A 15,140-nucleotide genomic window follows, 5' to 3' on the forward strand; every position below is an offset into this window, starting at 1 on the left:
GTACCCCTCCCGACCCCCCCCCTCCAGCCATGCGGTGAAGGTGTGCTGGAGTGTCCTGGTTTGAATTGGGTGTTGTGCTCACAGCATCTTCACCCATGGGAGAGAGTCAGAAAAGTGAGAGTGTTTCTGCCACCGTCTTTCTCTCTGAAGATATCCAATTGGATCTTATTTGTGCTCTTAAGTACAGTATATGTCACCGTGATTGTATGTTATAATATGATTGCATTGACAGCATCTAAAGCGTAAACCTTCTACATTTAGAGATGTATCATTTGAGGTTTTTAAACTATTGACTAGTGTATTCATAGTCAATGTAATGTGATGTTATGCACATAAAAGTCTTTACTTTTCAGATGTTGTCTATATGAATGACCACCTACGATGGCGATCACTCTGTGTTATCAAAGTACCAGCTCATTTCAATCAACGAATCAAAGGTAGGCTACAATACATTTTAATGCCATGGTTAAAGTAAACACTCAAGCATGAATATACACAACCAAAAAGATGTTGAAGAATTTCCGACACAAGCATATTGCTGACTTAAGTAGTTATTTCGCTGAATTCGCTTAATCTAGCCAAATCCTTGGTGTGCGGAATTGGGAACGCATTCCAAACCAACATTGCTTTTAATTCCTTTCTTTGTATGCGGCTCAAGTGCAGGAAAGAGACACAAACACAGAGGGAGGGAGAAGGAAGTGTGTATTGGTCCTGCTTGTGTGCTAACTGAAGTCCCACTTGGGATGGGATTATTTTCAATACGTCATTCAGAGAGAATGCATGAACTGTTTTCTTCACACTGAATGCTGTCCTGTGGGTGTAAATCTTAAGGGAGTGGGATTCGGTTCTTAACAACTACAATAATTTAGTTTCTTTGATGACCAAAATAGATGTTGAAAATAATCTGACTACACACATTTTGTGCTGTTTACACACATGAGACTTTCACAAAGTAGAATTTAAGTAAACTTTTCTCTTCAATATAAATATTATCTAGAAGTAATAATATTTATCTAGTGAGCATATGCTTGTACTTTATGGTTCAGGAAAATTGTTGGCAGTTGGCAGGTCATAGCTGCCATATTATCATCCACTGCAGTAAAACAACGGTAGCATTCGAAAAATAAAAGCCCCATTCATTTTCTTCATTCAGAGTTTTTTTTTTTTTTTTTTTAGCATATAAACCTTTCAAAGACTTACCATGAGCTCTGAAGAATTGTGATTTATATGTATAGCACACTTCTTCACACAATCACTTAATTGCAGAGTATCCATTTTGTTTTAATATGCCTAATCAATAGCCGCTTTCCGACCAAGTAGTTACAGGAACTTAGTTCTAGGAACTGTCCACTTCTAAACAGTTCTAAGAACTACTCTCCCCCAAACTCAGTTTTGCTGTTTGCGTTCGCACTGGCCAAGCGGCCATAGGAACTGGTAGGAGGGGTAAGGGAGTGACGCAAGCACGGTGACTTTTATTTTGACGGCGCGACGGACCTTTATTTTGGCGGCGCTGAGAACGCCAGAGCAAACAATGCTCGCATTCTCTGTGTTTATTAGTTAGCGATCTGTCTAACAGTACTGTTTAATATGTTATTAGATAGAACTGTTATAGAAAGTAGACCGTATATTAAAAAAAGGTTATTAGCCTATGCCGTGTGGTTGATGTCCAGTGTTGCTAGCTGGGCAGATAAACATTTAATCATGTTTGGCTTGGTCCCCGCAAAGTTGCGTTGGATTTTCTCTTCAGCATAAAGGTTTGGAGGCCCATCTATCACTGTTTTTCATGTTTGTATAGTTAGTTTCTGGAGTAAATATAAAGGCTATAATCTGTGTGTTTACATTCTAGCTGTTTTAAAAATGGCGGGTGCTGGTGCTCCGCGTGCGTTCGGTCAATCAGCGTACACTAACGTCACGGGTAGTTCCTATAGTGCTGGTTTAGACCCTACTCTGAAGTAGGACCTAAATTAGTTCCTCCAAATAGAGTTCCTAGAACTTAAATCGTTCCTAGTTCCTGCGGTGCGAACACGCCGACATCCGGGTACTTTAGCCAATAGTTCTAGGAACTGTGAAAAGGTTCCTCCGGTCGGAAAGCGGCTAATGACTGCAAGTAAATAGTTTTGCTTTAAGAGTGGCTTTAATTTATTTATTTTCACACTTCAATTCATAGTTTACAATGACTTTTTTTGTTGTTTTTTTTACATCTCAGAGATGTTTGGTTTGGTAAAGGGCTTAGAATAATTTTTTTGGCAAATTATTGGGAAAAACACTTCTGGAACCATGTTTCCAGTTGGCAGTCACCATATCAAATCGCTCACAACACTATTATGTGTACAGCAGCAAAAAAATGACCAAGTATCGAAACTTTAGCAATGCCAGTTTCAGGTACATGCATCACGGGAAGTAAAACGTGGTGCAGTGGCCTTTTTTAAACACCCGTTCTTGGCAGAAGTAGAGGCCAACACAAGATTATCCACTGCACTTTGCTCTCGGCCAAACTATGACATTTTCCCAATCTGAAGTGCTTGAACCATGGACTACAACAGCCGAGCCCTGTCACACTTCCACGCGTCATCATTGTTGGGGAAAGCCTGTTCCCGTCTCACACATCGAGACGACGCCTTAAAAACAATATGACTCCAGTGCGGCATAGCGATTACATGGGTCAGCTCTCTGCGAAGGCATCGGGTAGCAGGCCTGATTTAATGCTCTGGAAATTTCAGCCTGTCTATCTGAGGTCAACAGACTTTCTTTCAGAGAAAAGGAAAGAATGAGCAGAGGAGGCTTTACAGTGTGATGGCATGATGCCTGGGCTGCTTAACAGAATCACAGCGAGCAGCGGAGAACGGCTGGCAGAACCCCACGCCGGTTTCCCATGAAGCCGCTGGCAGAGTCAAAGCGACAGCATGTAAACCACTCTGCACCCAACACAATCGCTCTTTGTACGAAGCCGAACGCCGTTGAGTGGAGGGTACTTCAATGGAGCGCCGATACGCCTGACTGAACGTGACTGTCAAGTGACAAGGTGCTTTGAACGACAATTACTGTTGCTTATAGCTTAACTGGATGATTCTAATCTGAACATGCTCAGTATATGTACAGGGTGCTCCGTCACTTTGTCATATTTACATGTGGGGCTTTAAATAAGATGTAAATTAATTTGTGCATGTTTAGATAAGCGCCTGTGGATGATTTTATTACAGAAAATATTATGCAGCATAACAAATCTGGTGCGGAAAGCTTTAAAGCCATGATGGATGCATTTACATTTGCTGTGCACTAATGCAGTGGCTATTGACTGGATTTTGCAGTTAGAGAAGAGTTCTTAAAGGGGTGGTATAATGCCCTTTTCACAAGAGTGAAAGAGTCCCCAGAGTGTGTATGTGAAGTTTTAGCTCAAAATACTCTACAGATATTTTTATATAGCATGTTAAAATGGTCACTTTTTGAGGATGAGCAGAAACGCACCGTTTTTGTGTCTGTCCCTTTAAATGCAAATGAGCTGCTGCTCCCGGCGCAGAGGGCGGAGCTTCAACAGTTTGTGTCCTTTTACCTCACACACACACACATGCACTGAAAATTTCTAAAACTTTCAGCCTTTTATGTTCAAACCGGATTCAGACAAAGATGGAGAGACTCAAGAAGAAGTGACAACATGTAGAATGCAACAGGACATTTCTGAATGGTTAGTTGATGAATTTATCTAGCTTATGTGTAGTAATCTTCTAGTCATTTACTGTCATGATAATCTATAAATCTCATTCCCGGGGGCGTGGTTTATGCAAATTTTAGGGTTGGTGATGTCACTTACCCGGGAGTAATGTCGTGTAGTCCCTACCAGCCGTTTGTTGTAGTCCTTAAAAAGCGATTTCTTTAAAATAAAATATCTCCCTTTGCTTTGAACTTTGAGCGTTGCAACTTTGCAGATGTTGTTTATGCTCAAACAGCAACATTACACACTAACTAAAGTTAGGAAAGTGAAATCATAATCAACCACCCCTTTAATTAGACGTAGTTGTCGATTTAGCCCATTTGGCATCTACAGGGGGTCAATTTGACTAGTTTGGCTACTTCAGCAGTTAGTTGGTAACTACACCATCCTGGGGCAGAAAGCATCTATTTCCATTGATGGCCATTCGTTACTCGCTGACTAGGGTTGCCAATCGCTAGTAATCGCTGCAATCAAATAATTGCAAATAATAATTTAATGAATTAACTAATAATTATTAATGGAATTTATCATTAGAAGTCAATACATTTTTGTTTTTCCACATAATTGAAGATCATAATTGAAATTTATTGTGCATTTTTTAATACTTAATCCTACAGAATTAATGTTTAAGTGGCAGCCCTAATTTTGACACAATACACATATACCACAAAATGTCCAATACATAATTCACAAATATTTAGCTTTGTTATAGTAGGTAATGAGAGCACTTGTTTTCTCTTGTTTTTCCCTGTCTGCTGCATGGACTTCTGATATACCGTGATCATTTGCAGTATAGGATCGTGTCAGTAATGAAGCGACGATGGCAGCATGCAGGCCGTTATACTTTCTGTGGCTGCATGTGCCAACTGAGCAACTGCCTTTTAGATGAATGGAAAAGCCAACAGTTTTATCTCTCTCCATATAGGATCTTCTTGATTATTTAAGCAACGAAACAACCCAAACAATGCGACTCCCTCATATGTATCGTGTATCACTAACATCCTTCAGTTGTTATTTAGGACAACAAACACAGTTATTGCTTTTGGGGTGGTGTGTGTTATGGATTTTAAGTAAATTGTGTTGTTATATTAACATTGATTATGGTATTGTTATCAGGTACGATGTCCGGTATTATTCATATTTGCAGTTTTAATAGTTAATTTCATCATGTGCCGTGCATGTGTTTGTATTTTCTCAAAGGGAAGACAAGCAAGCTGCTCAACTCTCAGCCCACCTTTGAGACGTCCACCTAATGAAATCATTAAAAGTAATAAACAAAATTGCTTATCAGGAGAAAATATTATTTTCTGGAGGTAAACAGGTCCGCAATAATAAACCTTTATAATAAACCTATAACAACCTCCTCAAAGGTGACATCCAGGTGCACTCGGCCGCGAGTAATGTAATTGGCAAAAATACAATAAAACATATTGCATTGGATTATTACGCAATAATGCCGGAATCATTGTGGCCTAATTTTAAAAACAGAAGTGCACTATAAAAGTAAACCCTTAAATATCAAATAATATTATATTACAGCACAATTTCACCTCGCAGCGATAACAGAGCTATTTGTAGATTATTACCGCAGTTTATAAGCAAGGAAAACATACAGAGCCGTGTATTTTCAGCATAATGCCTGACAATTAATGGGGCAAATTAAGTTTATAATGATGACGGTAATGTGGAGGGTGGTTATTAGTATGTGTTATTGTATTAGTTTTATTGTTTTTATTATTGTTGTTTCTATTAGTAGCAGTAATAAAGGATGCTGCAGCAGGAGATACATCATTATCACAGAAGGCTTTGAACGAGGGAAATTGTGAATCATTCACCCCCACCCTCTTCTGCCCAGAAGTCCCCCTTTTTACTCCCTGATCATCCATCACTCTGTTCTTGCCTAAGCACTTCACCTCGACAGCAATCCAAAGCAGGAGCCAGCGCTAGAAGTCTAAGGGCATTAATGAAGGGTGAGAACACTGGCTGGAACTGCTCTCTGTCATGTTTGCCACTGACGTTGGCTTTGAACAGAAGAGCAGTTGGGTCATTCCTTATGTGCAGTGCATGTTCATATCCCCATTATATGTGTCTTCATTTATTTCTTTGTTTCTTTATTAGCACAATATCACAGTCAAGTAAACATAGTTTTGAGAGGATGCTGTCATGTCTCTAGGTGCTGCGCAAATTTTGACATGAAAAAGAAATATTTAGTTTTTTTTCAGAATTAATTTTATTTATGCTACGCTCTTGGAAAGTATTTCTATGGAAGCTTGTTTCCACCACAAAAAAAAAAAAAAAAAAAAAAAGATAATTGAACTCGTAAGTTGCGAGTTATGAGGTCATGTAAACTTGCAATTCTAAATTCTTTTTTTTTTCTTGCAATTGCAAGTTAATATACCGCAATTCTGACTGCTTTTCTCAGAATTGTGAGATATAAAGTTGCAGTCGTGAGTTATCAAGTCAAATTCTGAGTGGGAAAAAGGTCAGCTCATGTCTGAAATTTTCTTGCAATTGTGACTTTATATCTCAAAATTCTAACTTTATTACACACAATTGCGAGTTTATATCACACAATTCTGACTGTATAACTCATAATTGTGACTGTATATCTTGCAGTTCTAACTTTATTACATGCAATTGCAAGTTTATATCACAATTCTGAGGGGGAAAAAAAGATGTAAACTCGCAATTGTGAGAAAAAAATCTGAATTGTAAGATAAAGTCGCAATTACCTATTTTATATTGTTCCGTAGCGGAATCAAGCTTCCATAGATTACTGTTGGTTGGTATACAGCACTTTCCTGCTTTATCTGCATTATCTAAAAACACACAAACAAAAAAAAAACTTTCATGCTGATTTTCATCTTTGTCAAATTTTCCATTGTTAAGTTTTGAAGCATAAACCTCAAGTTTTGTAGAGTGAATAATGGAAAGCATTAAAATAAAGCAAAAAAACATGGCCCATATAGGCACATTACAACTCAATTATAAGAAAATAAAAATATCCAAAAGGCCCCTGGGCCCTGAGTCTTTGATAATCTTTTGTTGGGATGCACTTCTCTCTGTAGCAGCAGCAATGGCACAGATATTCTAATACCTTTTAACAAGGCATCCATGAAACTTGCATTCTCTTATTAATTGCTGGAAGAATGGAACCTTACAGCCAATTAGAAGTCGACTTTATTATGCAGATTTCGGCTTTACACACAGTGCTATAAGGCATTCCCTCCCAAAAACAAAACCAAACAAGAAAACAAACAAATAAAAACTGCTTGCAAAGAGTTTAATGAACATGTTGTGGAGCTAAAGGATGCATGTTTAACAAGCGTTGTGATTGTTCTCTTTTGTTTTAGATCATGCCGCATCTCTTCAAACTCTTCCTACAGCTTTCTCTCTCTAGACATTGATAATTATTTCTGCAGGAAGCATACAGCAAACATTGTCAGACATCATTTATTTATTTATTTGAGCCACGAACAATTATATGGATAATTAGATTATTTTTTATTTTTTATTTTTTTTATATAGCCTGTCTTCTTTTTATGTTTCTGCTTTTTATATATATAATGTAGAACCACACACAATGTATCTAAATAAAGAGATGTTATTTGATCCTACTATGCTAAAGTACAAACAATCAATATGCCCGCACGCATATTCCCCATTATATGCATAGGTGTGTTTGTGTGTATACAAGCACACAACAAAAGCCAAACTGCATAGCCTTCTCTCTTCTGGTGTGGACTATACCATTTGCACATGAATTCAGCCCACAGGCCATTAGAGTCCGTCTGCAGGCCCTGTCTGTCCATCGCCACGGTGCAGTGGGTCTCAAAGATATCTAATTATTTACCAGAGGTCAGGGAGCAAGTGCCCTCAACAAATCCAAGAATAGGACTCTCTCCTATTAATCTCCATTCTGCCGATGATAGATACGAGAAAGGGAAGGAGTCACTCATGCCCGCTCCTGATTTACAGAGAAGCATCAATCTTGTCATCCGTTCGGCAAACAATAACTGTCAGAGGCGAGGAGGAGAGCGAAGGGGGGTTCGGCAGCCTGACTACTGTATATGTGAACTCATCTGTAATGTTGCCTTTCCTCATTTCTTCATGATGGAATTGTTGGGGACACATCGCTTTTCCCACAATCCATTTGCCGAGTTGCAGCTCACCGGTTGACAGAAATGGGGTGAAGGTGGAGAAAAGTGAACCAAATTGCCCGCATTTAGCCGAAGTCGACTTCCAGTCACCGGACGAGTGAGGGAAATAAAAGCGGATAGTGATACAGTTACAAAATATTTGTCGGGAGTGTTGACTTCGGAAAATGAGCCGCTGGATATCTGATATGTTTATCTTTTCTGCCACGAGACGTAAACAGGACATTTTAGGCGCTAGTTGTCCTCGAAACGATCCGCATAGGATGCGTTTGGTTTGTTATGAGGTGGATGGATCTATCAAAACAATGGTTTCCATACTCTCAAACAAGAGGCCACGTAACCTTTCTACATGGTGCAGGATATACAAATGTCTTTCCTTCCTCACTATGTTGAAAGAGTTGTCTTTGTGTACTAGGAACATTTATTTGTGGGCACTGTAAGTCATAAAATAGTCCAATCCGGTCTTTATGTTATGAAAGGACCTCCTTTGAAGACTATTGACAGGCATTTCCACCTCCGAGTTTCTATTAAATTCTGGGATTTTCTGTAGCGCATTGGGCGTAAATGAAACAAACTACTAAGAACCCTCTGACCTCCTGAAAAGAATTCATCATTTGATTCCATTGTTTTGAGACTGACTTAGTTGGAAAGTAGGAAGAAAGTGAGCATATTTGTTTGGTTGTGCCAAAAACATTGTATATCTCTGTCGCTATAAGTATACCCGAGACGTCTGGGAAGACTGAATTATCGGACATAGTCATTGTATTTTACCCAGTTATTTTAATGCAATTCTATCATTGTCAAATCTAAAATGGGATTCTGCTTGCTTTTGCAGGGACAAATTCTCCTCCCTCCGCACGTTCGTTCAGTTTTACGCCAAGCGGTCTCTCTCCGAGGAGATGTGGGGACTCTATACAGTGAGTTTGTATGACATGATCTGTGTAAACTGTCGACAGTAAGCTCAGAGTTATCAATCTTTTTCTCGTTTCAATAAGAACGTTACCAAATCCTTGATGTCTTGCTCCTCACGATGAAATATAACTCGGCTTGGCATGTCATCTGCACAGGCATGTGTTATTGTAAATTGACATATTTATAAAATACGTGTAGCCTCACACTTTTCAAATTAGCAGTGTTTGTTAAGCCTCATACTTGGGGTTGGGGATTTGAACAAACTCTTGAACCCGAAGTATTGCGCTTCTGGTTATGACTTGAATGTGATTGATAACTCAAATTGTGTGGCTTGTTGAGGAGAGAGCAACTGGACTCCTCGTAGAATTTCAGAATCCCTTAAGAGTCTGGATTTTACCAAGACTTTAGATTGGGCTATTTTGGCATGGGCCACTTTAGTAACCCTATATAAACCACACTAAATTCCCTGTCAACTGCATAGCAACTCCCTAGCAATCGCTTGCAATCGTGACATCAGATAATGTAAAACATCTAGCTAAATCACGTGATTTTAGTGGTGCATGTGCCAGCTGTATATAATTGCAATTTAAATAACACGCATCTTTAAAATCAATGCGGTGCCTAATGGCTGTGTCTAAGCATCGCCCTCATCTACATCACTAAGAGAGGATCAAAGAGTCCCAATCTTGTTTTCTATATAAATAAGGAGCTGGATTTTAGCACAAACACCCCTGTTTTCCAAGATATTGATGGTGGGTTGAATTAATGTGTCGTATAAGACAACACACCAAATCCCTGCAAAGCCTGGAACAGTCCACCCTCTTAGACACTTGACATTTGTTTTTCATCATGAACTTAAAGGTCACTAGCTGCCGGAGTGCCTGCCATCCTGTTTTGGTTTGCATTTGCATGAATTTTATTACCATCACACTCTCTAGAAACTCCAATTGTTTGACTTTTTGTATTAATCTGATGTTGCACATTTCCAAAAAAAACAAAATATTTAAAGAAAAAATATATAAATACATATGCTTAATTGTATATAGTAGTTATGCATAATATGCTGGTTTAAATTATTATATAATACATTTAACGTGCATGATTGCAATTAACTTGCCTTAATTCCACAAATACATACTACAAATTTACATACTATTTGTACTATTTTTAAATACGTTTTTTTTTTTACACGCTATATTCATTATACAAAGGTAGGGCAAATCACTTGCTCTTCCAGCTGCAAAATGTGAGTAATTTCCCATGAACCCCTGCGGCCATATTCATTAACCTGCCTTTTGACTGGGCCAGTCAGATGTGGGTTCCAGTCATTAATATGCGGGACTCTTTTAATGAGGCTTAGCAACCCTCCACGCCCCTCCTTTGAGCAACTCCGTCAGCATGTGATCTTCAGAGGCCGTGTGTCTGTGCTCGGGATATTCCCCGTATCCTGTCAAATAGAAATCACTCAGTGCCTGCTCTTAAATTCAGGTAGAATAATGACCTAAATACCAGGTTAAACTCAAGTGAACTGCTAGATTGACATAATTACATGGCTTCTAATCCAGATTAATATTTAAAGATATTCTGAGGCTTTTCAGAAGGGCCTGTGAGATTTGTATTAAACTGGTGAGAGTAAAAAGGAGTGGGAAGGATGAATTAATCATTTGGATCCAAGTGGATTTCTCTTTCTTTTTTATAGCAGCATTTGTGTAGAATTTTTAAGTTGTAAAGATAATTTCAGTTTACTATTTCCACTTGTATGGCCAAAAATAGACTAACCATAGCTATTTTGTTTGCATTACAGTGTTCATGTTACACATAATATATGCAGATAGGAACAATAGGGCTAGTGTCACACTTTTTACTCAAGTAAATATATACACTACCGTTCAAAAGCTTGGGATCAGTATTTTTTTTTTTTTTTTTTTTTAAAGAAATTAATACTTTTATTCAGGAATGATGCATTAAAGGGATAGTTCACCCAAAAGTTACAATTCTGTCACCATTTATTCACTCTTATGTTGTTCCAAACCTGTATGAGTTTCTCTCTTCTGTTAAACACAAAAGAAGATATTTTGAAGAATGTTGGTAACCACACAGTTGAAGGTAGCCATTGATTTCCATAGTAGAAAAGAAATTACTATAGAAATCAATGGCTACTGTCAACTGACTGGTTACCAACATTCTTCAAAATATCTTCTTTTGTATTTAACATAATTCATACAGAATGCATACAGAATTTTCATTTTTGGGTGAATTATCCCTTTAAACTGATCAAAAGTATAGTAAATACATTTGTAATGTTGCAAAAGATTTCTATTTCAAATAAATGCTGTTTTTTGTACGTCAAAGAATCCTGAAATATATGTATCATGGTTTCCACAAAAATATGAAGCAGCGGCGCAACTGTCTTCAACAACGATAATAACAATAACAAATGTTTCTTGAGCAGCAAATCAGCATATTAGAATGATTTCCAAAGGAAAAAGACTGAAGTCATGATGCTGAAAATGCAGCTTTGCATCACGGGAATACATCATATTTTAAAATATATTGAAATAGTAAACGGTTATTGCAGTAATATTGGTTTTGTGGTTTTCTTGCGTTCACTTGTTCATCTCTTTGTTACGTAGCCCTTCAATAAGACCGTGATTGCGAGGGAACGATGACGGCCGGTGAGTTCGGAATAATGGCCATGGAGAGGATGCACAAACGGAATGACCACCTGCATTGATTTCCTCTCAGCGGAGGGAACGTGACATAAATAATTCAGGTCCGATACTGTAAATGATGGCAGGCAGCGCCTCGGAGGTCAGCAGGTACCGGAGAAATGAGCTGGGCCGATTCGAAGGACTCGCTAGCTGTCAGTTCATCCACCCCCACAGTGATTTTGTTATTAATTCCCACTTGCTACCGTGCATGGCGCTGTGACCGCCGAACACACAAACTATTTATACAGGTTAAGGAGATCAATTAGATACCGGCCCTCCAACTATGCCCTGCCATCCGAAGAGTCCAAGCTCGTAGGCACAAGCATTATTACGGAGAGAAAGACTGATTCTTCCAAGAGCAAATCTTTCGGTACTGTATATTTACGAGTGATAGTGTTATGGCCCAAAGGGATCCGAGCTGCAAAGGTCATTAAGTCAAAAGGAGTGAGGTCATATATTCACAAAAAAAGTTTGATCAAACACACACAAAAAAAAAAAGTAGCCAGGCTTCATATTTGCTTTCTCATTTCTCAAGCAACTTCCTGTAAGCCATGGAGACGTCGGCTAAAGTTTGCTGGCTTTTAGAGTCAATATCCAGAACTCCGAGCATGACAGATAAGCCCACACTTTTGAGGGTTTTGGGTTATGGTGTGTCAGGCCATCTGTTATAACTGTGTTTTCCGCCTTATTGCTGAAGTGGTCAAGTCCAGCAGTGAATCATGCAGGTCTGCTGGGACATAAACTCGTGTGATTTGTCATGTTTTATGTTCCTTGAGCATTTTTGGTCAATCTGACTCTGCTATATGAGCATTTAATTTGACAAATCCATATTATGATTGATACACATATTGAGACCAGATATGTGTTTCTAATGTTTAACCTAATATTTAAGAAGATTGCTGTCATTATGGGGAAATCTGAGGTTCTCCTCACATTCCTGAAAGACTTTTCACATCAAGTTATGGATGCCCTTTATTTAAATGTCTCCTTGTTACAGTGTAATTCTGCTTTTATGTACCGAGTCATTTTAATTAACAACATGTATACTTACTATAGGGTTAGGGTTTGTTTTAGGGTTAGTTGGATGTCATTTTGCATAAAGTGCAACAGTCTGATTCCAGAAGTAAAAATTCCATTATTTTCTCCATAGAGAATTGTTCATGATAACTTAATATAGTCTTATATACTTAGCAACATTTTTTAAATGAGTATTTTTTTTCTTCTTCTCCATTTTTAATTCAATTATGCTGTTCTCAGTGCTTCATGGGATTGTAGTTATTTCCCTCAGTCTTGTAACTTTGTATTTTTGTTGGCGTTTCAAATATATTTTTGCTTCAAATCAAAGTTTGTAATGTTCTGATTCACCTTGTAGCTGATTGACTTGGCTTATGGCTTATAGCAAAATCTTTTTTAAATCCCTTTTTTTTTTTTTTTATGGGAAAAATTAATGGAAATTAGTTTTTTCGGAACCAACGCCGCTGAAAAAGTGGGCGGATACTAATGCACTCTATAGTAGGTACATGTAATAAGGACACTGTAAAATAAAGTGTTCCCCAAGATACTTATTTTAATCTTTCATCAAATATGAAATAGAATAAGTAATTCTAATAATTAAAAGACTTCTAAAGTATAACCATATTTTTTAGAATGGTGTTTGTCCCTACAAAAGTTGCTGTGTTTTGGACTGTTGCTGGGACATTATTTTGCTACAGTAAACTGTTTGAATATTGCTTTACAGTTACTAGATACAGTTTCTGGGTGGCTGCAAATGATTCCTGAGTAGATGTTAGATGTTTATTTACTAGTGCAAGAAAGAAAAAGTCCATCTTTCAATGTAAGTCTGTAGATTTTTTTTCAACCGTTTTTGAATCGTTCATTCACTTCTCAACAAGCCACATAATATGAAGAACAATTAATTTACTGTACATAGCACAGATGCTTTTCGACTCACTTGTTTTACCCTATGTGTATGAAGTGTAGTAGGTTTGCTTGCTTTAGCAAACCCCACTATTAAATAAAATGCAAAATGCATCTATCTAGTGTGTGTGTGTGTGTGTGTGTGTGTGTGTGTGTGTGTGTGGGTTGTGTTTTTGCTAGTTTTTTTTTATTTTATTCTTGACCCTAGAACTCACCTGAATAAATGTAGCCTTCCAGTACTGGAGTCCAGGACCCTCAGGAGCCCTGCAGAAGAGAGAGAGAGAGAGAGAGAGAGACGGAAACCTTCCGGAAATCTTTCCTGCATAGATTTAAAGCTAATGTACAGTAAGTACGCTGTACTCCTCAAAGCTTCAAAATCATAGATGTTTAGATTAGATGAAATATTCGCTTATAGTCAATGTTCTCCATATAATACAAATAGGTCAGTGTTGCAGAAGTTAATAAGTAGTTTGCCAAGTTACAAGCTACATACACTAAATGATATAACCTTTAGATAATTTTTAATAATTAATATAATTTATGATATGAATAATACACATTTATTAAATATAACAATTTTTTGTTTATATAAACATATGTTACTAAATAATATATCATAGTAATATATAAAAATATTGTTTTATGTGTTTGAACTGTTTCAATTATATGAACTGTCTAAAATATATATATATATATTTTTAATGCTAAATAGCTGACGCTGATTTTAATGTCCCTACCAACAAAAACCAGCAATGTTGATAAAGTATAGCTTCACTGAGTAAGATACACTGTTTTGAACATACTGTAGCTCAGCTACTGAAAAATGTAGTTAGCACCATCTCTGCTCTTATTTAGTTACTCCCCAACACTGGGCTGAAAAACTCTTCTTATTGCATTACGATAAACAACGGCTGTTTATGTGGCATATTTCATTAAATAGCAGTTGGCAGCACAGATTGAATGTGGACTTCCTCCAGTGATACAGTGATATTTGCTTTCCTAGCAGAGACAATGTCTGTACTAATCGTCTTCAGCACTGATCTCCATACTAACTAGCAGAATACATTTCAGTGCTCATAAATCAGCATTTCCAACAGCTCTTTAGTACGAGCATATTCCCACTCAGGCGATGACACTTTGCAGAGAGAGAGAGAGAGAGAGAGAGAGAGAGAGAAAGTCTAGGCTCTGGCAAGCTGCACCATGTCAGTGCCGGGCAGGGGAAGCACGCTGCCACCCTCTCTAAGATCTTTTTAAACTCCGCACGGATTCTCATGCCATCTGGACGGGCTGTGAGTGGCCCAGATCGGGGAGGTTGCCAGCAGGCCTCCGTAGCGCAATATGGCCCTCCCTTTAATGAACTGCTAACTGTCCTCTCTTTAAATCGAAGTGACATTTTACCCTTTATCGCTGGCATTTCTGAAGGCCTACGCACCGTCCTTTCATTTGCATTCCTTTACCTATGAGGAATGTATATATCCCTGGTTTTAACAGTGGTCTGTTTGCTTCTGTAAGGCTTTTTTCATGTTTAATGCATATCTGTTTTGACAAGCACATCGATTCACTAGGTTTGTGATGCACTTGTTATTCAGGCTACATTGAACTTGTGTATGTAGCCGTATCGCCCAGTTCAACCTAAATTCTCAATATAGATGTGTGTAGTACACACACTGCTTTTAAAAAAAAAGTTGTTAATGTTTTTTTATAAATATCTTCTTTTGTGTTCCACAGAAAAAA

The sequence above is a fragment of the Rutilus rutilus genome (assembly GCF_951802725.1).
Source record: "Rutilus rutilus genome assembly, chromosome: 16".
Taxonomy (NCBI): domain Eukaryota; kingdom Metazoa; phylum Chordata; class Actinopteri; order Cypriniformes; family Leuciscidae; genus Rutilus; species Rutilus rutilus.